General features: G+C 40.1%; 1 protein-coding gene across 6 annotated transcripts in view; it reads left to right on the top strand.

Annotated features, from left to right (window-relative positions):
• Positions 1 to 24,321, top strand: part of HECW2 (HECT, C2 and WW domain containing E3 ubiquitin protein ligase 2) — a 434,057-nt gene that overhangs the window by 185,436 nt on the left and 224,300 nt on the right. The gene's annotated exons all lie outside the window — the stretch shown is intronic.

Genomic DNA, 24,321 nt, shown 5'->3' with positions numbered 1-24,321 from the left:
AAGTATCTTTTTATTTCAAAATTCCTTGATGTGTCCTAGATTAGGTAAAGAAAGTGTCATATTCTAACAAATGACTTAGAAATAGGTTACTATTTGTTTTTTTTAAAAAATTAATTAATTAATTAATTAATTTATGGCTGTGTTGGGTCTTCGTTTCTATGTGAGGGCTTTCTCTAGTTGCGGCAAGTGGGGGCCACTCTTCATCGCGGTGCGCGGGCCTCTCACTATCGCGGCCTCTCTTGTTGCGGAGCACAGGCTCCAGACGCGCAGGCTCAGTAATTGTGGCTCACGGGCCTAGTTGCTCCGCGGCATGTGGGATCTTCCCAGACCAGGGCTCGAACCCGTGTCCCCTGCATTGGCAGGCAGACTCTCAACCACTGCGCCACCAGGGAAGCCCCAGTTACTATTTGTTTTAATAAAAGTTTCTTAGCTCTGTTTAGCTGATTTGCATCTGTTATTCATAGGTGAGTGCATGATGAATAGCACATCCCAGAAAATATAAGTATCTACTTTAATTGAAAGCAAAAATCAAAACCTACTAACCAATCATAAAGAAAATCTAAATCAACTCTGATAATAAAATCTAACATTCCCCAAAGCTGGAGAACATTTTCACTGAATGAAAGGAATTCTTTTAAAAATTTAACAACAACAGATATTTTATCAGAAAGACATTGTTGCTTTCAATGTATACTATAAGTCAGGCAACTTTCTTTCTTTCTTTCTTTTTTTTTTTTTTAGTGACTAGATTGGTTGCCGGGGGAAGACTGGTTTATGCAGTGCTTCTCCACCAGGGGCGATTTTGCCCACTTCCTCTAGAGCAGCGGTCCCCAACCTTTTTGGCACCAGGGACCGGTTTCGTGGAAGACAAGTTTTCCATGGATGGGGGTGAGGGGGGTGGTGTGTGTGGGGGGTTGGGGGAGTGGATCCAGCAGTAATACGAGCTATGGGGGGGAATGGTTCAGGCTGTAATGCAAACGATGGGGAGCGGCAGATGAAGCTTTGCTCGCTTGCCCACTGGTCACCTTCTGCTCTGTGGCGTGGTTCCTAACAGGCCGTGGACCAGCACCGGTCCATGGCACAGGGGTTGGGGACCCCTGCTCTATGGGACATTTGGCAATGTCTGGTGACATTTTTGGTTGGCACAAGTGGGTAGGGGAATGGGAGGTCAGTGATGCTGCTATATATACTGCAATGCACAGGACAGCCTCTCCCAACAAAGAATTATCTATCCCCACATGTCAGCAGTGCCACCGTTGAGAAACCCTGGTTGAGGCAAAGTAATATACTGGCTGAAATTTTATTAAAATGTTAAACCTATTGCACTTTATGTTTCTCTGGACAGAGAATTTTATATTGACTAAAATAAAATTGATTTGTATTTACTTATGTAATTTTTAATGTTTAATCATGCTAGGTAGAGAGAAATGGAAACACAAAAATTCAATGAATTTTTATCTTTCTATTTCCTCTTATCACAAAAGGAGGAAAAGTCTTCACAGTTCATCATTTTCCTCAGGTGTGTTTAAATGTACATTCAAAGTGAGGAAGACTCATGATTTTAAAATTACATTTTTATATCTGATCTCTATTATGTTCACAAAAGAATCTTACAGTTTTGATGTGACTTTAGAAGTAACTCTTGGTTTTGATGTAATTTCACCCTTTTGGATTTCATAAAACTTTTTTCTTTTCTCATAATTTTTTGCCTTTTTTCTCATTTGAGATTTTCTACTGCTTAATACAAGGCTACAAATAGAATATTGTGTTTTCTTAAATGATTCTTATGTGATATTTCTTTAGGACATAATCAATTTTATTTTCTCACATAAGATGGTTTCTTTTTTGTGTGTGAATAACTTAATCTGTAAGATGCTAGAATCACTTAAGACAATGACTCCTATTACTTCATACTTTTTTACCTAATTTTCTTTCTGTTTCTTTATCTCACTTGTTTTATTTCCCTGTCTGTATTTAATTGTGAAGGAACTAAGGGATCCAAAACCAAGTTTATCTTATTCCCAAGTGACCAAATTCACAAAATCTTGGTGTTCCTATATTTCACTTTCTAGAGAATAGGCCAGAGTTCTAAATCTGGAATTAGTCCAAAGATATAGCTAGGAAAATAGAATTAGGAAATAAATCTCTTTTGAAAAGTGCTATTCTTCTTTAGTTTATTTCAAGCTGTTTCTGTACCTTTCTTACGTATTCTCATTGTATTTTTGCTTCCCTATATGAAATGTGTTTCTTTTTTTCCCTTTTGGCTACTTTCAACATTTTTTTCTTTATCTTGGTTTTCAGCAGTTTGTCTATTGTGTACCTAGGTGTGATTTTCTTTTTATTTATCCTGGTTGGGATTCTTTGAGTTTTTTAAGTAAATGTTTTTAATGAAAACTGTGAAAATTTTGGCCATTATATTTTCAGATATTTTTTTCTATTTTCACTTTCTTCTTGTTTTTCTGAGACTTCAGTTACACATTTATTATATCATTTCATATTGTTCTACAAGATCCTGAGGCTCTGGTTAATTGTTCTTTAATCTCTTTGGTATTCAAATTCAACCATTTCTACTTACCTATCTTAAAGTTCACTAACTTTTTCTTTTTTTATCTTCATTCTCCATGTCAGGCCCATCCAAGGGATTTTAAATTTTCAGTTATTTGACTTTTCATTGATAGAATATGGATTTCTCTTTTTATAGTTTTAATTACTCTTATGAGAGTCCCTATATCTTAAGTCTGTCAGACCATATCTTTGTTCAGGACTTTGAATTGATCTGAATACAGCTGCTTTAAATTCTCTGCTAAATCCAATATCTGTGGGGGTCATCTAAGGGTCCGTTTTTATTGTCTGTTTTTCTCTTGACCATGAGTCCCATTTTCCTGTTTCTTTGTATATCTAGCAATTTTTTACTTTACACTGGACATTGAGGATTCTGTATTGTAGAAATCCTGAGTTCTGTGGCATACTTTTTATTTTAATGTTATTTTTTATTCTAGTTGGCAGATTTATTTCCTTGAGCTTACTACGTATGATTTAACACGTGGTTAGAATGGATCTATGGAAAGCCCAGTGTAGTTATGCAGCACTTCTAGCTTGATGGCGTTCAGCCTTCAAGTTTGGTCTCCTCTATGGACTTTGTTAGGGCTTGGTTTGGGGCTTTGTTAGAGTAGGTCTACTAGGCTTTACTCTAGGCCTTCGTGCTTATTCCTAAGTAGTGGCATTTCTGATGTCTTAGCTGCGTGCCTGGAATGTTAACCATTCTCTCTGGCTCAGCTGTAACTCCAGTGTTCTCCAGCACTGCTTTACTTCTTTAACTCCACTACACTCTCAGCCCTTGTAGCAGCTGCTCTCTGGAAAGAAGCCTTGGTAGTCTTGCCCTGCACATGTGCAGCCCAGACCTTAGCCAAAGGCTTATGGGGGATCCCCATGTGGACTTCTGGCCTTCATCCCCCCATAGCTCTTTCCTTTCCAGTGCCTTGCCTGGAGACTCTAGCCACTTCAGTTGACCCAAACTCTGATTGCTGCCTCCTTAGCTCATCAGAGCTTCCAGGAAATTGTCCCCCAGCTGAGATCTGGGTGGTCATGGAGTCAACTTATAAGTTTCCCTTCTCTTTGGGATTTTAATCTATTGTGCAATGTCAGAAAACCACTGCCTTCTAGTTTTACAGGTGCTTCATTAGGAAGGCAAGTCTGGAACTAATTACTGCAATATGGTCTGAAGTAGAAATTTCTCCCCTGCTTTTGATTTAGGGTAGACAGTAAGAGGTTCCACTTAATTTCCGCATCTAGCCATTTCCAGAGAACTCTGAATAAATAATAAATGATAGTTTGAGTCCCATATGTTTGTCTCCTTCTTAGTGTATTTTCTAATAGTTTTAGATCCCTAACATGGAAAAGGTGTGAGGAATTGGCACCCTCAGACCTCTTAAGGGGGTGGGATGAACACAGAGACTAGAATTCAGGAATAAAAGTATCATGTAGGTGGAATGAGGTATGTGGTATTTTCAGGCATGCTGTTGGTTTTAACAGGTCTTCCACAGTTAATGGCTTTAAAAGGCACAGGTCCTAACATCTAGAACATTAAAGATAGCTCATTTATGTAGTTGCAGAACCACAGCTGTGTTTAAAAGAAAGATTGGCTTATCTGGGACCTCAAAGTGAGTGACAGAGACCTTGGTTTAAGCAAAGATATCCATTTCTTCCCTGGGGCTAGCATGGACTGTTCTGACCTCTGGACTGGAGACAACCTCACTTCTGTGGGGACTTTGCCATCCCACGTAGTGAGGGACTGGTGACAGCACTGTGGTCTTTAGCTGGCAGCCATCTCCTGATCCCATCTTCCTTATGGGGTCAGGGGGTGGGCAGCAAGCCCTTGATCTCAGGGCAGGCAGGCCCTCTCCAGACTCAGGACGGGTCTAAACTGATGTGGTTGTCCAACTAGTGAGTAGTCAAGGAGTACACATGTGACCCAGTTCTGGCCAGTGATATGTAAGGGAAAGACTTTGGGGAAACTTCCTTTTCTAGTGAAAAACCAGAGCCTCATGAAGAGAGTCTTTAAACCTCCCTTTCTCTTGTACTTGGGACTCTGGTGAAAGGATGTGATATTTTGAGTTGTGGCATCCATGTAGCAACCATAAGTTATCAATCAAGAAAATTAAGAGCCGAGAATTACAGAGAAGAAAGAAAGAGCTTGGACTGGAACTCCAAAGTTCTTGCTATATATGAAAAAAAAATCGTCACCTCTGTTTAAGTCATCATTAGTGAGGCTTTCTTGAACCAGCAGTTATTCCTAACTGAGTCACTGGGGTGGCTGTTATGATGAGAAAGGGGAAAGGAGGAACACAACTGCTTTTAAAGGCAGGATGAAGAGTGAGTGGGCTACTTCCATAGTTACTGCTTCAGGGTGAGGGCTTGGGCTGCTTTAATATAGGTAAAAACCACTCAGTTGTTTTTAAAAGAAGTAACAAAAAATTGACATAAAAATTTTGAAAACTGTAACTCCAAGCCATGCAGAAATTTTCAAGAGCTTAATAGAATCAATGACGTGATGGGAAGAATCTTTCAAATGAGCACTTAGTAATTTGAAAACATACAAAACAATTTTCTTGGGCCCTATGAAGGGAAGATAGGTGAGATGATGCATTTGGAGAAGACCTGAAAGAAAAGAGGAAATGCAGGGCTAAGGTGGGGAAAAGAATGTTGGGGTCCAAGTTTTGTCCTAAATTTAAGGCTGTTATGACTGAAGAGGAATATGCATAATAAGTTCTCTCTCAGGCTCTGTGAAATAGGTTTCATAAAAGCACATATAGTGGGAATAGCTTCAGGTTTCTATACCTCTTAGTAGGAAGCAGCCACTCCTCTTCAGCTGTGTCCTGAGAAGCTGGACTGTTTCCTAGCCATGTCTAGTTTTATTTGTGGAACTGAGAGATGGTCTCTATAGCAATAAGTCCCAAAGGGGAAGGATTTGGGTGGAACATAAGCCTGGCGAGGTGTGGCATATTGGCACACCCTGCATTTTGATCATATTTCTCTTGGCTTACATTTTCTTCCTACCTAGAAGTGTGATTTGTTTTTGTTTAGCTAATTGCTAGTAACGTTTTGCACTGTACAGCTTGTTCCAGATGACTTTTAGCACTACTAATCTGGAGGGAAAACATATCCTTCTGGATCAGAAACATAAATCTTTCTTTAGGCAGTTTAGGCGATGTAGAGATCCTCTTGGGAATATAAAGCAAAAAAGTTGAAACTATCAAAACACCATTTGGGGAAACTTTGAGTGTGAACATGGTTCTTAAAGCAGAAGCTAATTATATTTTCTCCTTCCGGAAAGTCTCATATACACCCTGAGATTTCCAGAGATGATCACAATGTACCTGTAGTGCCAAATCTCCAAATTACAACAATTAATGCCTTGTAGATGGCTTCCAGAAATCACTAGGTTTATAATTTAGTGTTGGTATCCAAAATTAGAATCGACCCCTCACAAATTTAATAGTGCTACCCATTGCTTCCTCCTAAGCTCTCTAAATAAAAAGAACCAAATGCTTATCTTGTGCAAGAACACTTAGGGTACTCAACACAAACAGCTTTCCATGAAAAATCAAATGGACACTTTTTAAAGTGGAGGCAGAAAATATTAAATTTGTTTCAGGCTCACTATCTAATTCCCCTAACCTTTAATCTCGTGCTTATTTTTCTGGCTGTTCAAAAGAGAAACACTTCAAGAAGCTTAATTTGCCGTTTCTTATGTGCAGGCAGCTTCAGGTACCTGAACAGAACTGGGAAAATGCACATTATGAAAATTAGAAGTTTACACTGTGCTGTACACCTGTGCTTCTCACAGTGCTGGTCTCTGAACTGTTCGTTACTGATCTGTAACTCGATAAGAAACATTCTCCAGAATGTAAATCAGTGTAGCAGCTTCCTTCACTGAGAAAATCTTGCTATTAAAAAAATCATCTAAACTAAGTAAAGTGCTTATTGATGTAGGTATTTCATATTCTGGATCAAGGTTCTTATCTTGTCATCGAGTGGTAACAGATAAATAATTTACCAGCATTGTCTGGACCATCCTTTGAGTATACCTCTCAGTTCTGTGCGTTGATTGTATCTTCAAAGATAGATGGCAGAACAATTGTACTTTGACCCTGTCTTTAAAAAATCCTGGCTTATGTATTATGACATTTTTCATATTTCTTTGCATTTGGATGGTAAAATAAAGTTGCAGTAGTTATCCAAGGCATTGGGATCATGTATTTTTGAGCTCCAAATTTAAGCTGATGTTTTATAGATAAAAAACTAAGGTCCAGAGTGGTGATACCATACAGCTACTTGGAGGCAGTCAAGGCTGGGACTTAAGAGCCCTGTGTCCCAGTCTTCATGTTTTCCCCTCTGTGTTGAAAAATATAGTCCAGTGTTTTTCTTTTTTTTTTTTTTAACTTTTGAGTTTATTTATTTATTTATTTATGGCTGTGTTGGGTCTTCGTTTCTGTGCGAGGGCTTTCTCTAGTTGTGGCAAGTGGGGGCTGCTCTTCATCGCGATGCGCGGGCCTCTCATTATCGTGGCCTCTCTTGTTGCGGAGCACAGGCTCCAGACGCGCAGGCTCAGCAACTGTGGCTCACGGGCCCAGTTGCTCCGCGTCACGTGGGATCTTCCCAGACCAGGGCTCGAGCCCACGTCCCCTGCATTAGCAGGCAGACTCTCAACCACTGCGCCACCAGGGAAGCCCTAGTCCAGTGTTTTTCAACCTTTAGTTATTTTCTCAGCACTTTCTTGGTTTTTGCAATATTGGGATTATCACTTGTGCTATTAATCTTTTTCTTTAAACCATCTGATTAAAAGAAAGCAAACTGGTTATGTACCCTGACCTTGTTCTAAGCAGTAAGGTCTGGGAAAGGCTTGCTGTGTTAGCTATGTTTCTTCCTAACATACATTAACAGTCAGTAATAACTGTGTCTGTGGGCCACCCAAGATTGTCACACGCAGCACACTTTGAGAAATTCTGAGGTTATCAGTGATTAAGAGCACAGGCTCTAGAGTCAGGCAGACTAGTAAATTCAGATCTACTTACTAGCTTGGGAGAATTATGTAATCTTTTTAAACCTCAGGTTTCTTATCTTAAAAAAAAAAAAAAAAAGACTAAGGAAAGTGCCAGTATCATGAGAATTAAATGAGATAATACATGCAGTGCTCTTAGCAAGGTACCTGGGCTCATTGTAAGGGCCTGCTGATTGTAAACTATTATCGTTATGTTGGCTACTATTAATAATGAAATCATCTCCTTGGTAGTCTAAAGCAGCAGCACGAATTTACCCACTGAGTGAGTCCATAAGAAGGATTTCCAGATTAAAGTGACATACTGGCTTACTTCTGCTTACAGAAAACAAAATCTATTCTTTTGAAATTGAGCTCTAGGAATTATACAAAGCACTTAAAATATGAATGCTAAATAATGCAGTGTTTTAAGTTGAGTACTATGTAGGTTCTAAACCAGCGTACTTTCCAAGGTGATAGGAAAGCTGCAGTTTAATCTGAAATTCAGTCAAATGGAACAAATAATTTATGTATTAGGTATTTAGTTTCCAGAACAGCTGTCAAAAACAGTTAAGAGTATTTGTTCTTAAACTCTTTTTTGGGGTATTTTTACATGATTAGTGCCAAAGAAGTGTTGTTTTAGGTCATGTCTTTAAATTAAAAAAAAAATTCTCTTAGAAAATAATAGCTTTGGAAATGAAATTATTTTTTGGAACAACTTAACTCTAAATTACTTTTTGTTACCTTGTTGTATTAGTATAGGTCAGATTATGCTACAGTAATTAACTACTCCTGAATCCTTAGTGGCTTAACAGGCAAAAGATGATTATTACTAATGCTATGTATCCAACATGGGGGCTTGCTTTGTACTGTCTTTTAGGGACTCAGGCTTACCACCTCTTGATTTTTGCCATACTGGATTATTAAAGTCTCAACCATCTTGTCATTATACCATCTGGAACATTGGGCCTCTTTGGGCAGGTGTCAAGGGAAGAGAGAGCTGGAGACTTTTATACCAGCTCTTAAACACTTTGTCCCCAAAGTGACACATTTCATTTCTGCTCAGAGTCCGTCGTTCAGCACTAGTCTCATGATCTGCCTAACTGCATAGGGACTGGGAAATGGGGAGAAGCCCTTGGCTATTTGGTGAGCAGTCAGTATCTCTGCCATAGTAGATGTGTCTGGTCTTCCATAGTCACTGCAAGAATAGTTGCTGGAGGTTAGAAAGTGTCATACTTTGGGATATACTTTGCAAGGTGTTCAGAAGACTGAATGAGAGGACACATCTAGGGCAGGACCAAGGATAATACCCAACATTATGGACGCACAATAGCAGTTACTGGAATCTGAACTCACAGCATTGCATTGGTGTCTCAGATGATCGTGGATCTTCCTTTATTATGCATGTTGAAGATTTGGTTCACAGAGAAGTCCGTGAGTTCAAAATGGTAATGGAACACTTCCCTGGATATGACGTAGGTTTCAAAAAACTGTATAGCTCAGTGTACTGAAGACACTTTAGTATATTTTATCCCCTAACATACTGGTTGAAAGCAGTACTTGAAATAGGTATTCTTCTCTCCATATAGTGACATGGTTTTTGTTTTCTATCCCGTTATTCTCTAAATACTACTTGATTTTTTCCCCCATGCTGATTTGTGTCACTTTTCCCTAAAGGAGGCTTATGTAGGTGCCATAATTACTAAATGTTAAATAATTGTAAATATTTTGTGAAAATACCATTGGCCTGAGGTTTACAAATGTTTCATTCTGATATAACCCACTACTAAATACAAAATAATCCTTACCACACATGCTCATTTTGTAATGTTTGTTTTAATTGGCTTTTCATACTTTCCTAAGGACTAAATAGTGGGCACATCAATAAAGAAAGAGCATTTATAATGCCATCTTTTTATCCTCATATCTCTCTTAAAGTCAGTTTGTCCGTTATCAGTTGCCCTATCAGCTTCCCTTTGGTTAGTTTTTGCTTGATGTATGTTTTCCCACCAATTTACTTTCAGCCATTCTTTGACTGCTTCAGATATATCTGCTGTAAATCATCTATAGCTTTATGATTTTTATCCAATCTGTGTGACCATCTTTTAAAATTGGTGCATTTAGTGTTTTTACATTTGGTGTTATTTCTTCATATATTTGGATTTATTTCCACATCTTGTTTTCTATATATTGCCTGCTTTTTCATAGGTATTTTTTTCCTTCTACTTTTATGCCTTCAGTTGAAATGATGAGTTTTCTTAACTCATCCCTACCTCCCACTTTCTTCTTCAGTCTGTTTGCTTGGCAGTTGAACATTCTAGTTCTAGTCTGTTAGTGGTCATCCTTAAAATATATGTCATGTATAATTAACAAAGGTTTTAATGAATCGGTGTGTTTAAGCACCTCTCAAACTGTACAAGGCTCTTAGGAGAGATTCACTACAATCACTTCCCTCCCCATCTTCTTTTTTATTGTTGACATTTAATTCCATCCTGTTTTAAACCCTTTCTTCCATATTGTCGTTATTATTATTGTGTTTTTTTCATAGACAGGAATTGTTCTGGTTATATATTTTGCATAACAAACCACCACAAAACTTAGTGGCTTAAAGCAACAATTTATTGAGTGAGTAAATAATTTAAGGATGAAAAGAAAAGACATCTGAATCAGCAACACTAGAGTACATGGGGTTTGACTTTCCTGCAACACACACACACACACACACACACACACACACACACACACACACACACACACACACACACACACACACACACACACACACACACACACACACACACACACACACACACACACACACCACCCCCCGAAGTTGCATTCTAAAATAAATGGAAGCAAGTAGGGGGAGTTTAAATTTTAACTTCAAACCCTTGTTGATTTACCAAATCAAATAATTCTTTTTTTCTGGTTAATGTAGGTAATGATAAAAGATGTCAGGTATGTCTGAAATCTTCTCTTCATTTTCTCCAGTGAGTTTTCCCCTTTATGGGCTCTCACACGATCTCTATTTCATTTTGTACCATTTGTTTGTATCTTTAGTTTAAACCAGCCTTATGCTGGCAGTCTTTGAGGTATAGTAGAGCTGTGATAACTATCAAAGTCATTATATTAATTTCCGTCAGTTGTTTCCTACAATCTGAATGACATTGTTGGATTTTTGAATAACTACAGACTCACTTCACTTCATATGGACTTCAGAGAAACTGTATAGAACAACTCAGGTCTTCAGTCTGTTTTAAGTTGTGAGTGCCAGAGTGTTGTAACACAGTTCTAATGGTGACATTAAGGAATTCTTCCTCTAAGTTCTTGTAGTTCTACCTTCTGTGTGTATTTTTTACTTCAATTGTGAATTGCAAACTCTCAATGTATGCATGCTCATTGAGAAAAACTGATTTGTATTTGTATTTTTTATGTCAGTTATGAATTGCAAACTCCTAGTGTATATCTACTCATTGAGAAAACCTGATTTTTTCTTTTCTTACATCAAAATTTATAAAGCAACAAGTAAATACGATAGATGGTCATATTTGCTCAATTTACTGTAGTTCATAAAATCATTATGAGAACCACATTAATGCCTTAATTACAGACAAACTTGAACTGGGTCAGGTCTCGTGGATCCATCAACTCAGCATCAGGAATAGTGTGGATAAGAGGATGGTTTTGGAATTGGGGTGTGAGACAGACATGGATTTAGATTCTGACTCTGTCACTTAGTTGGTGCTTGGGAGTTCTTTAACCATTCTGAGACTCCGTTTCTTCATATACGAAGTGGGAAGAATACCAACTTTACACAATTGCAACGAAGATGGAACAAGATAACACTTGTGATATGTATACAAGGGTAATTGTTTCGTAGGAGGTAGCTGCCACACCAACTTCAAACATTTGTTGAGAGCCTCCTATTTGTCTGCCACTGGGCAATAGGATACAAACATGGATCAGCTCGGAGTTTAGTGGGGTGCATGATGCAGTGTGTTCAGAACAACGTTACAGAGGACATGAGAGCATGGAGGGGGAACAGTTTAATGCTTGAGATGGATTCGGGGATGGGAAGGGTATAGAACGGGCTTCACCAAGAAGGTAAAAGTCGTTCTAGGAGGCGGGAATTGCACATGCAGATGCAGTCTTTCCCGTGAAGGGCTTCATGTGCTATGTTAGAAGGTTGCGCCTCTGTCCCCATCCCCTTTCTTCCTGGCTGACTTCTGTGTATCCTTTTAGACAGGATTCAGAAGCCACCCACTCTGTCATGCACCCCCCATCTCTTTCAAGCAATCAGTCGGTTTTCCTGCTCCCTTAGAAACTTTTTCGCATCACTGTTTCAGTGCTGATTGCACTGTGTTGTAATTTATCTTCTTCCACGTTTGTCTCTTCAGTTGCACTCTTAACTCTTGTACTGTGTCCTGTTCATGTTGTGTCCTGAGCAGCTTTCATTGCCGCATTATTCATGCAGATCAATTAATTTCATTAAAGAATAGGCTTTAGGCTAGAGCACTTATGACACAAAAGTAAATACTTTTTTATTGAAGATTATTTCATGTTATGTTTTTTCTTTTTTTATTGAAGTATAGTTGATGTTAATATTATATAAGTTACAGTTGTACAATATAGTGATTCACAATTTTTAAAGGTTATACTCCATCTATAGTTATTATAAAATATTGGCAATAATTCCTGAGCTGTACAATATATCCTTGTAGCTTACTTTATACATAATAGTTTGTACCTCTTAATTCTCTATCCCTATGTTGCCCCTCCCCACTTCCCTCTCCCCACTGGTAACCACTAATTTGTTCTCTATATGTGTGAGTCTGCTTCTTTTTTGTTATATTCACTAGTTTGTTGTATTTTTTGGACTCTACATATAAGTGCTATCATACAGTATTTTTCTTTCTCTGTCTGACTTATTTCACTTAGCATAATATCCTCCAAGTCCATTGATTTTGTTGCAAATGGCAAAATTTCATTCTTTTTTATGGCCGAGTAGTATTCCATTGTGTGTGTGTGCACGTGCATGCACACACACAAACACACATCTTCTTTATCCATTCATCTGTTGATGGACACTTAGGTTGCTTCCATATCTTGGCAATTGTAAATAATGCTGCTATGAACATTAGGGTGCATGTATCTTTTCAAATTAGTGTTTATATACCCGGGAGTGGGACTGCCGGATCATAGGTTAGTTCTATTTTTAGTTTTTTGAGGACCCTCCATACTGTTTTCCATAGTGGCTGCACCAGTTTACATTCCTACCAACAGTGTAGGAGGGTTCCCTTTTCTCTACATCCTCACCAGCATTTGTTATTGTGTTCTTTTTTTTTTTAATGTCCATATTTTTTTTTAATTGGGGTATAGTTGTTTTACAATGTTGTATTAGTTTCTACTGTACAGCGAAGGGAAGTAGAGTTCCCTGTGCTATACAGCAGGTTCTTATTAGTTATCTATTTTATACATATTAGTGTATATATGTCAATCCCAATCTCCCAATTCATCCCATTCCCCCACCCCCCATTGTGTTCTTTTTGATGATAGCCATTCTAACAAATGTGAGGTGTGTGAAGTGATATCTCATTATGGTTTTGATTTGCATTTCTCTGATGACAGTGATGTTGAGCATCTTTTCATGTGCCTGTTGGCCATCTATGTAGTTTTCTCTTGATGATTTTATTCAAAAGATGATTTTTGGTATTCATTCATTCATTTGTTCATTCAACAATATTAGGAGTTTACCCTGTACCAGGCATCTGAAAGAATTTAAAAAATATCTATATTTAATAAAGTGCTGTCACTATAGGGTTTTTCCCAATTATTATACAATATGTTGGCCTTTAGATTCCTGTTTCCTTAAGCCATGGATTCTATCTTTAATATAGAAAGCATTAGACTTCCCTGGTGGTGCAGTGGTTAAAAATCCACCTGCCAATGCAGGGGACACAGGTTCGGGCCCTGGTCCAGGAAGATCCCACATGCCATAGAGCAACTAAGCCCGTGCGCCACAACTACTGAGCCTGTGTTCTAGAGCCTGAGTGCCACAACTACTGAGCGCGTGAGCCACAACTACTGAGCGCGTGAGCCACAACTACTGAGCCCGTGAGCCACAACTGCTGAACCCGTGTGCCACAACTACTGAAGCCCACGCACCTAGAGCCTGTGCTCCGCAACAAGAGAAGCCACTGCAATGAGAAGCCCGCGCACCACAACCAAGAGTAGCCCCCGCTCGCCGCGTGCAGCAACGAAGACCCAACACAGCCAAATTTAAAAAAAGAAAAAAATATATAGAAAGCACTGTATGTTTAAATAGAAATAAATTTACTCCCTGAACTCACTGTTACTGCTTTAAACGCTCACTTTTTTGGCCTTTCTTGGTCTCTTGTTTTCAAAAGTATGCATCTGCTACTCTAAGCACTCTTGGATGTTTTCCTGAAGGCTGTGAGTTTGACATGGAGAATATCTGTAGTGTTTTTGTCATTCAGAAATATATAACTATTATACTTGTAGTATGAACAAGTGCTATTATGTGATTATTGATGGATCAAGGAATGATCATCCTTTTACTCTACAAAAATAAGAACAGTTTTTTAGACTGTAGTTATAGCATTAAGGTGTAATATAGAAGCAAATATGTTACTGAAAGACTAACCTAAAAAAATCTTGACATTTCCAACTGCGAATTTACATTACTAATAGGATTCTAAATATTTAGTGCGTATCTTTTTAAAGCATCCAAATAGATTTTTTTCTTTAAGTGTAAGTCTGTGGCATATTTTTGACATGATAAAACATTTCATGTGAAAAGGGGAGCCTTAAGAATTCAGGGAGCATCTGGAGGAGGTTAAAGCCTTAGTTAGGGGCTGTGTAACAGCCATTTTTTTCTCTGTTCACCTTAACTGCCAAAACCTGTCATTCCTGAGCCATTTCAAAGGGATAAACAAGGTGAACTGTGCTTTGCACATGACCCACTGTAACTGCTGATTTAAGCAAGGTTATATAGGTCAGCATATGTCAGCTAACTTAGAGTTTTGTGGCCCATCATGTGATTCATTTGCCTGAATGGAGTGCTACGAAACTAACAAAATTTCTTTTAGAAATTATTATTATTACTTGTTAGTCTTTCTAACTACGGCAATATTGCTAAGTTAAGCAGCCACGGTTATCATCTTCACATTGTGTGGATGCTAATGACAGAACCCCAGAATTCCTCATTCTAAGTAAGTTTCACTCAAATGTAAGGAAACCTTGTTACTTATTTAAGGAAATTGAATGCTTGTAGTGAAGTACTGTGTTTTGTTTTTTGTTTTTTTTTTGTCATTTGGAATCATTAAAATATATTATTCATCTATTGAAGTTTATTTTGAAAGATAGTGTCATAGGGTTTTAGATTTAGAAAAGAAATTAGTGATCTTTTACTTCACTGACCTCATTGTACAAACGAGAGGCTGAGGGCTCAGATGGATTAAGTAATGTACCCATGGTTACTCAGTGAAATAGTCAGACAAAATAGTGTCTACAGGAATTTCCTCCACAGTGGAGTTGCTTTGTAAAGGAAGTTAGGTGCTAAAGTCAATTCCTGCAGGTGATTTTTGAGTGTAGTCGAAATTACCCTTGAAAAACCCCGTAGGAAGGCAATGCAACCTAACAATGAGTTGAGTGCAGCTAGCTTTTCTTCCAGTCTTGGAACAGACTCCTGTCTTAGCTTGAGTGCCAGAGAAGAAGTTGGCTTGTGTTTAGGGGCTGTTTTTATGTTAAAAAACCTATCATTTCAAACTAAAATTCCACTCAGCCTGGTGCGATGCTTGGAAGAGCTGCACATTTCATGCTCCCCCAGGGGCGTGCGCTCAGGGTCTGGAATGGTTCCCACTATTCTTAGATTGTTCTCTTTCTCAGTCTTTCTGCTTGTCCCGAGTGAGCCTTTTGGTTACACTGGAATTTGTTAAATGGGTATTTGCTGTGCCTCCTTTGAACATCAATTCATCTTTGAAGATTCTGTAGTGTATGCTGAATTCGTTCCTTTAAAGTAAGCTCATAGAGATTTATTTTATAAATCATTTTTTACTACTTTTTATAGCACTGTCTAAAATACCCCCCCAACCCAATACTTATTGTCACTTTGAGCAATACTTCAGTGAAAGAGTGCCATTTATTTATTTATTTATTTGCATTTCCCCCAACATTTTTATTAGAAAAATACCAAAAATACAGAAAATTTTGAAAGAATTGTACAGTGAACACACACATATACACATTACCTATATTATACAATGAACATCTTGTTCTATTTATTTTATCACATATCTATCCATTGATCAATCTATCTTATTTTTGGTTGCATTTCAAAGTAAATTGCAAACATCAGTACACTTCACCCCTAAACACTACAGTATGCATTTTTACCTAGAGTTTAACATTTGTTTATGGTTCTTGAAAGAGTTCCATTTAAACCATCACATTTTTTCTGGTGACTTCCCTTACCAGATACACAGAGATCTATATTGTTCTGTTACTTCTTGTGCTTCCTTTGCAGTGGAGCACCCCATTCCTTGGGATTTTAAATCCACAGGGCCGAGTGTGCATACAAGCTCTGGGCATAAGAAAGGCTGAGAGGATCTAATATGATTGCTTAGATCCTATTAAATTCCTTTGCCATAAAATATCACACCTACTCATCTATCTCTAAACCGTAACTGATGTAATTTACTGTTTTCTAAAGACAGATGTGACCAGCACCCCAAAGTGTCCATGAGCTGAAATATTTCAACAAAATTTCTTTAATATCTCTATTAAGAAAAGGATAGGAAGAAAAAATGACATATATAGAGAATTATTTATAAGAGGTTACACAATAGAGTCTCTCTCCCCCTACAATTTACCAAAACTGTGCACTTCAAGTCAACAATACTCTTAAAAGTCAGACACTAGGCCTTTTTTGGGTCCGCACCCTCTGCCTTACGTGCTGTCTACTGCCCCCAGTTTTTGAGACTGTTTCTTCATTGGATGTGACACTGTCCCAACTTCCCCAGTTTTCTGGCCATTCATTCTTTTCCTCTTTGCTGAAACTCCCCCCTTTTCACCCTTATCCTCTAAGTATTCTTCAGGCTTTATTATGAATTCTCTTCTTTTTAACCTCTCGCCTTGAACAATTTCATTCACTGCCAGTCTAAGCAGAAAGCTTCCTTTTCATCAAGGGTGACTGGAGTCATCTCTTCCTGGCTCGTGAGAGCCAGTTCTGCACGTCCCTTCCCAATTCCTCATGTAAGTAGCATGAAGGCAGCTGTGTGATGAGAGCATTTATACCACAAAAAGGGGCAAACGTTACAAATCAGGGCTTCCTCCCAGTCACCCAGAGCTAGTTCACCAGCACACCACTAACTAGTCCCAACCTCTGCTGAAAGCTCCCGAGATCATGTCTCTCTGAATATCCTACTCATTCCTCAAACTCAGCCTGTTCAAAACAAATTGACTGACATGCCACACCAGTTCTTCTTCATTTCCCTGTTTTCGTTAGTGGAAATGCTTTTTTTATTTTTAGTTTCTCAGGCTTGACAACCTTGCCCAAGGTGTTGACTTCTACCCCCTCCCTCAACCTGCACATCTAATCTGCTACTCAGCGATGTAAGTTTTAAGTTAGCAATGATTCCTGGCACTGTCACCTCTTTTTTTTTTTAATTGAAAAATTTATTTATTTATTTATTTATTTTTATTTTTGGCTGTGTTGGGTCTTCGTTTCTGTGCGAGGGCTTTCTCTAGCTGTGGCAAGTGGGGGCCACTCTTCATCGCGGTGCGCGGGCCTCTCACCATCGCAGCCTCTCTTGTTGCGGAGCACAGGCTCCAGACGCGCAGGCTCAGTAGTTGTGGCTCACGGGCCTAGTTGCTCCGCGGCATGTGGGATCTTCCCAGACCAGGCCTCGAACCCGGGTCCCCTGCATTAGCAGGCAGATTCTCAACCACTGCGCCACCAGGGAAGCCCACTGTCACCTCTTGATTCTCATTTTGTTTAGGTCTTTTTTATTAGCTACAGAAGTAATCTCCTCAGTCTAACATGCTCTAGTCCGGTCCATGTTCCACATTATTGCCAAACATTTAATAAATGTAAGTTTATTTTTGCCAGGCATTAAACTAAGTGCTTTACACATCTTACCTCATTTAATTCTTAAAACAACCTTATGGGGGCTTCCCTGGTGGTGCAGTGGTTGGGAGTCTGCCTGCCAATGCAGGGGACACGGGTTCAAGCCCTGGTCTGGGAGGATCCCACATGCCGCGGAGCAACTGGGCCCGTGAGCCACAACTACTGAGCCTGTGCGTCTGGAGCCTGTGCTCCGCAAAAAGAGAGGCCGTGGTAGTGAGAGGCCCGCGCACCGTGATGAAGAGCGGCCCCCACTTGCCGCAACTGGAGAGAGCCCTCGCACAGAAACGAAGACCCAACACAGCCAAAAATAAATAAATAAATTTATAAAAAAAAACCAAAAAAACAACCTTATGGAGTAGTGTATCAGTTAGGATTTGTCAGTGACTAAAAAGAACCAAACAAACCTAGCCCTTCCCTGGACCAGTAACTGTGGCCCGGAGAATGGCATATGCAAATTATCCTCCAACCCAACCAGGTTCTGCCTGGAGGTAGGGGTGGGGGTGGTGCTATACAAGCTACACTGTTGAGAATGAGGAGAGAGATGGATGCTGTGTAGTGCAACCAATGTCTGATTTAGGCAGTTGTTAGTATCCTCATTTTATAGCCAAAGTAATAGACCAAGAATTTAATTCAAGGTGTTTTCAATTAGCATAAGGAGGAGTTGAAATGTTCCTGACTTTGTAGCTTATGCTCTGTCTATTATCCTTTGTCATAAACCTCCCAACTCACGTAACAGAGGCTAGAGATCAAGTGTTTAGGCTACGAAGTTGGGTAGACATGTATTTAAATCTCTGCTTTGCCACTTGCTTCCTGTGTGATGTTGAGCAGGTTACTTACCCTCTCTGATAACAGTAGCAATCTCATAGGAAATAACAAAATCCCCAGTAGGATTTTTCTGCATACATGTAAAGTGCTGGGCACAGGACTTGGTTTAATAAGAGTATAGGAGGTATCGACTATGATGATGATGATGATGATGATGATTAAACTGCATATCTGAGCCAGGCAAAGAGCATTTTCTGTTTCCATTTGCTGTACTGCCGAGTACAGCCCATTACTTTTGGATAAAGTATTTTTTGAGTTAACAAATAAAACTAAACACTGTATGTAGGAAATATGATGATGGCAATTGTACTTCAGTTGATGAATAGCATCATTAGTGTTCAAGGATGTTAATATGGAAATCGTTCTGGATCAGTGTCAGCTGAGGCTCCCAGGTGAAAGATGACAACCACGTCTACATTTCAAAGTGAGATGCTTGATCACCCAAGCAGCACTTGGGAAGGAGGTGGTCCAGAATCACTCTCATGACCCTTTCCTGGCCACCCAGGTGCTCAGAGTTGTTGATTTGATGGAGGGTTTCTTTGGGGGCATTGTCCATGTGCTGGGAAGCCTGTTCTTTCTGTCACACACATACTTGTCAGAGAGATGTAAGGTGCTTCCCTCCACCTCAAATCAAGTGAGAGGGATGTCAGGGGAGCTGCTCTGAGAGGCTCACAAGTGTCCTCTGCAGTGTGAGGGACACGGTAGACTGGTCACAGTCTGACCCTCTCCTGGGGGCTCTAGAGGTAATAAGCTTTGGCTGGACCTCCGAGTGAGGAGGGCTTGCTGGCAGTGGCCTGCATGGCCTGAGTTGTTGGCATAAGAATGCATGTTTCTTGTGGATCAGGGGTGGGGTCTACCCACGACAGAGCTGGTGTGGGGTCATTGTCACACCTGCTCAAGGGACTACCTGGAGAGGCTGCTGTTTCCCAGGGGCCACCCAAAGGGGCGGGACAGAAGACCTTGGCAGAAAGAGGCTGAGTGCGCTCCCAGAGTCCCAGCATCTCTGGTGGGTAGAGGGCTGTAAGTGACCACGTCAAGGAAATTGCAGGTGAGAATCCCCAGAATGGGGTATGTCTCCAGAACCCAGGAAGGTCCCCTGGAGAGAGAGATACTCCAAGCTTGCAGAGTACAGGCGCCAGATTGTGGCCATGCCAGCTCAGTCAGACCTTCTCTCCCTCCTGATCTCTCTTCCTTCCACCCTACTGTTACCCTGAGAGAGTCAGAAACTGGTGGGAAATAATCCATGTGGTGGAATCCAGCCACGTCTCCTTTTCTCTTGGAAGGCTTTCTGCAGACCTACGCGAAGACAGAAGAGATGTCATTGTAACCGAAGCTTGAAGTTTTGTCTCTGACACAGGACCAGACATTTTATTTGCAGAAGTGAACTTTTTTGTGACTTGATGTGACCAAAGGACTTTTCGTTATCTCAGAATGACCAGAAAAGTGAAGGGCCCTGCTCTCATCCCGTCCAATGGTGGGCGAAGAACTAGTCCCCCAGAGCAGATTAGGACAAGCAGCAGGGTTGTAGGATAGGGTTAAGTCGTACTCAATGAGTCCTGCTTGCTCAATGTAATAGTTCACTGAATACCCAGTTATTAAATTTATATTGAAAAATATGGGCTTAAACAGGGTCTTTGGAATTTGAGGTGGAGGAGACAGTTGAGATTTGTTTTGCTTGATTTTCAAGTTGCAAATTGTGATGTTACAAGACTGGAGGTTACAGGGATGTTACAGGCATGGTTTTAGTCTTAGAGGTGAAATTGAGCTGACTGGGACCAGGCAAAGTGGGATCGAAAACTGTACTGTTGGGGAAAATGTCTTTCTCTGATCTCTTGCTTCTAAGTCAAGCTGACTGACAGCTGTGCTCCAGTCCCCCGGAGAGAACCACTTTTGAAGAAATACGCATGTGGCATCAGGCTCTGAACTATTTGTAGAAAAGCAAAGCATTTCACTCAAGAGCAGCGAAAGAAGAGAAAATCAGGGGACCGTGTTCTCTGTGCTTTTGATGACATTGGTGGGATACAGCTGGATGCGGAGGTGAAGTGCAGAGCGATGATCATCGCCAACGACAACAAACAAAAAGCTGAGGCGGGTCTGCCTCAGTCCTTGAGGCATAAAGTGCAGGGTGACTGAAATGAGGCCACCTGTCTCTCCGAACAGCCTCTGTGTTCCTATAGGGACTAGCACGAACTGACAGGCCAAGAGACGCGAGAGATGGTGTGGGCGGTCAGTGTAGCGATGGTAAACCTCAAAGGATGCCATCTCCCTCAAAGGGAGAGCTCCGAATCAGAGAGTGAAAAAGAAGGCAGGATTAAGGTTGTAAGGTTTCAGTCTTCCCTCCAATTTATCCATGATACTGTGTTTACAGTGCTTTTATATTTAGAGAGTTCTTTCAGGAACATTTCATGTAATTGTTATAGCAACCAACCACCTTATTAACTATGCCACCTGTTGGTGGAACTAGATGAGGAAACTCGACAGGTTAAGTTGCTTACCCAAGGTTAGATAGACGGTAACAAAATTTGATCAAAGTTGTCTTGTAATTTCCTAATTCGAAGAGCTCTCTCCAGTGTACCAGCCTTTACTGCTGTGTTAACAACTGCGGTGAGAGGATTTCAGATGATTTTTGGACAGTTTTAAAAAATTTAATAGTGATGTGTTTATTTTTAAGTTTGCCTTCTATTTTTGGCAAAGATACTGGTTTTCCATTAACGGACTAGGATAAACTTGTTTAAGTGAAAGAGTAGAAATTAAAAAGCACCAAGTAAATAGTGCTACCGAGATGTGGCAGTAATTGTGATGGGGGCCAGTGCACATGTATGTTTAGGAACTACCAGCCTAAAGACTTTTGCCCAAAACACAGAGCTTATAATTCAGTTACATCCTCTGAATGTTATTCTGGAATTGTCTCATGTGGCTCAGTCCCAACTTCACAATTAGATTATAATCTCTTTTTGGACAAGGACTGTGTCTTTGACTGTGTCTTTTATAATATAGATGTCATGGGTTGAATTATGTCCCCCTACAATTTGTATGCAGAGGTCCTAACCGTAGTACTTTAGAATGTGACCTTATTTAGAGAGAGGGTCTTTATAGAGGTAATCAAGTTAAAAATGAGGTCATTAGGATAGACCTTAATCCAATATGACTGTTGTCCTTATGAAAAGGAGAAATTTGGATAAAGACGTGCCGTTCAGGGAGAATGCCATATAAATATGAAGACAGCCATCTACAAGCCAAGGAGAGAGGCCCGGAGCAGATCCTTCCCTCACAGTGCTCAGAAGGAAATAGTTCTGTCAACACCTTGATTTCGGACTTCTAGCCTCCAAACTGTGAGACAGTAAACTTCAGTTTAAAATACCCAATTTGTGGTACTTTGTTATGGCAGCCCTAGGAAACGAATACAGTAGGTATATGCTTAAATACTGAGAATGTAACTAAATAAGAATTCTTAAACTGAAAAACATGATCTTCTTCCAGTGCAATTCTGATCAAACTCATGAGTTTTGAATTAAAAATGCCTGTTCGGGAGCCTTAAGGCCTTCTCAGGCTGCCCCTTCTCTCTCTTTCCACTTCAACAGTGTCCCCCCAACCCCAGTCCTGCCACAGCACCGCCATATCCTGAGCTTGGGCACCCTCTGGTGTGTCTCCTTTTATGTGAGGTCCCCTAGGTGTCTGGACTCTGCCACCCTGTGTCAGGTAAAGGGCTGTCCTCCTTTCCACAAACCTTAGTACTGAACCTGGATTGCTTTTTTTAAACTTCCAGTGCTTTGTAGTTTTTTTTTTTTTTTTACTTCTTCTGGCCAGAAAAAAAATTGTTATCCTTAGAAGTGGTAGCACCCACTAAAAAGAGCACTATTTGAATTCACCACAGAGCCTGGCCCTTAATTCAAAGATGCTGCTGCCTCCAGCTGAGCTGTTGCCTTGTATGGCATTTGAAGCTCCAGAGTCTGTACTTATCTGGATGGGCTGCTGTTACCATAGCTCTCAGCATCCTGTATCTTTACCATTTGTGGGTGTGTGTCTTCTGCTGTATTCTGTGAGTTTGCAGACTGGCCATGTCTTAATCATGTTTGGATCCCCAGTTCCTAGTACCAAATTCAGATTCAGTATGAGTTTGTTGAATCAATGAGCATTTTAAAAGGAAAACTGAGGTTCAGTGTCCTATAGGTTGTATTTTAATTTGCCATAAAATTGAATTCAGTGATACGTTGCACCTGAAATGTTCTTCTAGTCTTTATTTTATTTTATTTTTTTTAATAAATTTATTTTATTCATTTTATTTTTGGCTGCGTTGGGTCTTCGTTGCTGCATGCAGGCTTTCTCTAGTTGCAGCAAGCAGGGGCTACCCTTCATTGCAGTGCGAGGGCTTCTCATTGTGGTGGCTTCTCTTGTTGCGGAGCACAGGCTCTAGGCACGTGGGCTTCAGTAGTTGTGGCACGTGGGCTCAGTAGTTGTGGCTCGCGGGCTCTAGAGCGCAGGCTCAGTAGTTGTGGCGCAGGCTCTAGGGCACGCGGGCTTCAGTAGTTGTGGCTTGCAGGCTCTAGAGTGGCGGCTCAGTAGTTGTGGCACACAGATTTAGTTGCTCCATGGCATGTGGGATCTTCCCGGACCAGGGCTCGAACCCATGTCCCCTGAATTGGCAGGCGGATTCTTAACCACTGCGCCACCAGGGAGGCCCTCTTCTAGGCTTTAGATTCAGAATATTGTTGATTTAGAGAATGTTTTTAGTTCTGGACTGGATTCCCAAGGTATTTTGGCTCCTGTATTTCTAGGGAGCTTTAGGAAATGTTTTCAGTGGTTTAGGTAGCTATCTGGACCTAAACACAGCAGATGGACTTAAATAATTCCTTGCCTTTTTCCATAATCTCTTAAAAATCTATTTCTATGATTTAGATTGGTTATATATGATCATTTTCTAGAATCTGTTCTAAGTTTAAACCACTCTATTTTTAAGTTCTGTTCTCTGTGACTGAATGTTAAAAAAAATATATGGCTGTCAGCACACTGACAAATTGGTCCTCTTGGATGATATTATATTTCTCATCACTTTTAGGATTATGTCCAGATTGTACTGTTGCTATTTACCAATTAAATATTTCCCCCCAAATGTGATATATGCATTTTTATTTTGAAGAGCAAGGCAATGGAATGATGATGATATTTACAAATCCTTGCATCCAGAAATGAGAACACTTGGAAGCACAACAAGAGTATTTATATCTTTTTATGATCAAATCATGCATGATGACACTGCCATCCTATATTGTGGGATAAATCTGTGCTGACTTGTCAGAGGGAGCAGCTGTTTTGAGGAGTCCTTTGCTGCTCTGGGAGAAACATTTAACTAAATGTTATTTGTTGCCCATACACCAGCCTCAGGCTGATGAACCTCAAATTCTACCAAACAAGGGAATTCACTGTAGCAAATCTTCCTTGGTTCTTGTGCAAACCCATGGTTTTGTGGGTAATACACAGCCTCTGCCTTTAAGGGACTTACTGTATGTTGAGCTTGGGATGGTGGCTCAGGTTTGAGGAAGAAGGTCTGGTATTAGGACATGTGCTTCTTCTACAACTTATTCGGGCAGCATGGCACTTTCATTTCTGCCCTCATGCCAGAGGGCTCCTTATGGAACTTCACCACAGCGACAGGATATAGAAGGAGCACATGCTTGGCAAAATGGCCAGGAATCCTCTCTGAGCCTTTAGCCTAAGTCTGAAGGAAACCCTTGAATCAGCTGGAGGCTTTCTGGAACTTTTTTTTGGATGCAGCTCAATAATTAAGAGATCCTGGGAACTTTAGAACTCTGGC

Source organism: Balaenoptera acutorostrata, chromosome 8 (genome assembly GCF_949987535.1).
Source record: "Balaenoptera acutorostrata chromosome 8, mBalAcu1.1, whole genome shotgun sequence".
Classification (NCBI taxonomy): domain Eukaryota; kingdom Metazoa; phylum Chordata; class Mammalia; order Artiodactyla; family Balaenopteridae; genus Balaenoptera; species Balaenoptera acutorostrata.
The sequence above is the reverse complement of the archived record's forward strand: the minus strand, read 5'-3'. Positions and strand labels throughout refer to the sequence as shown.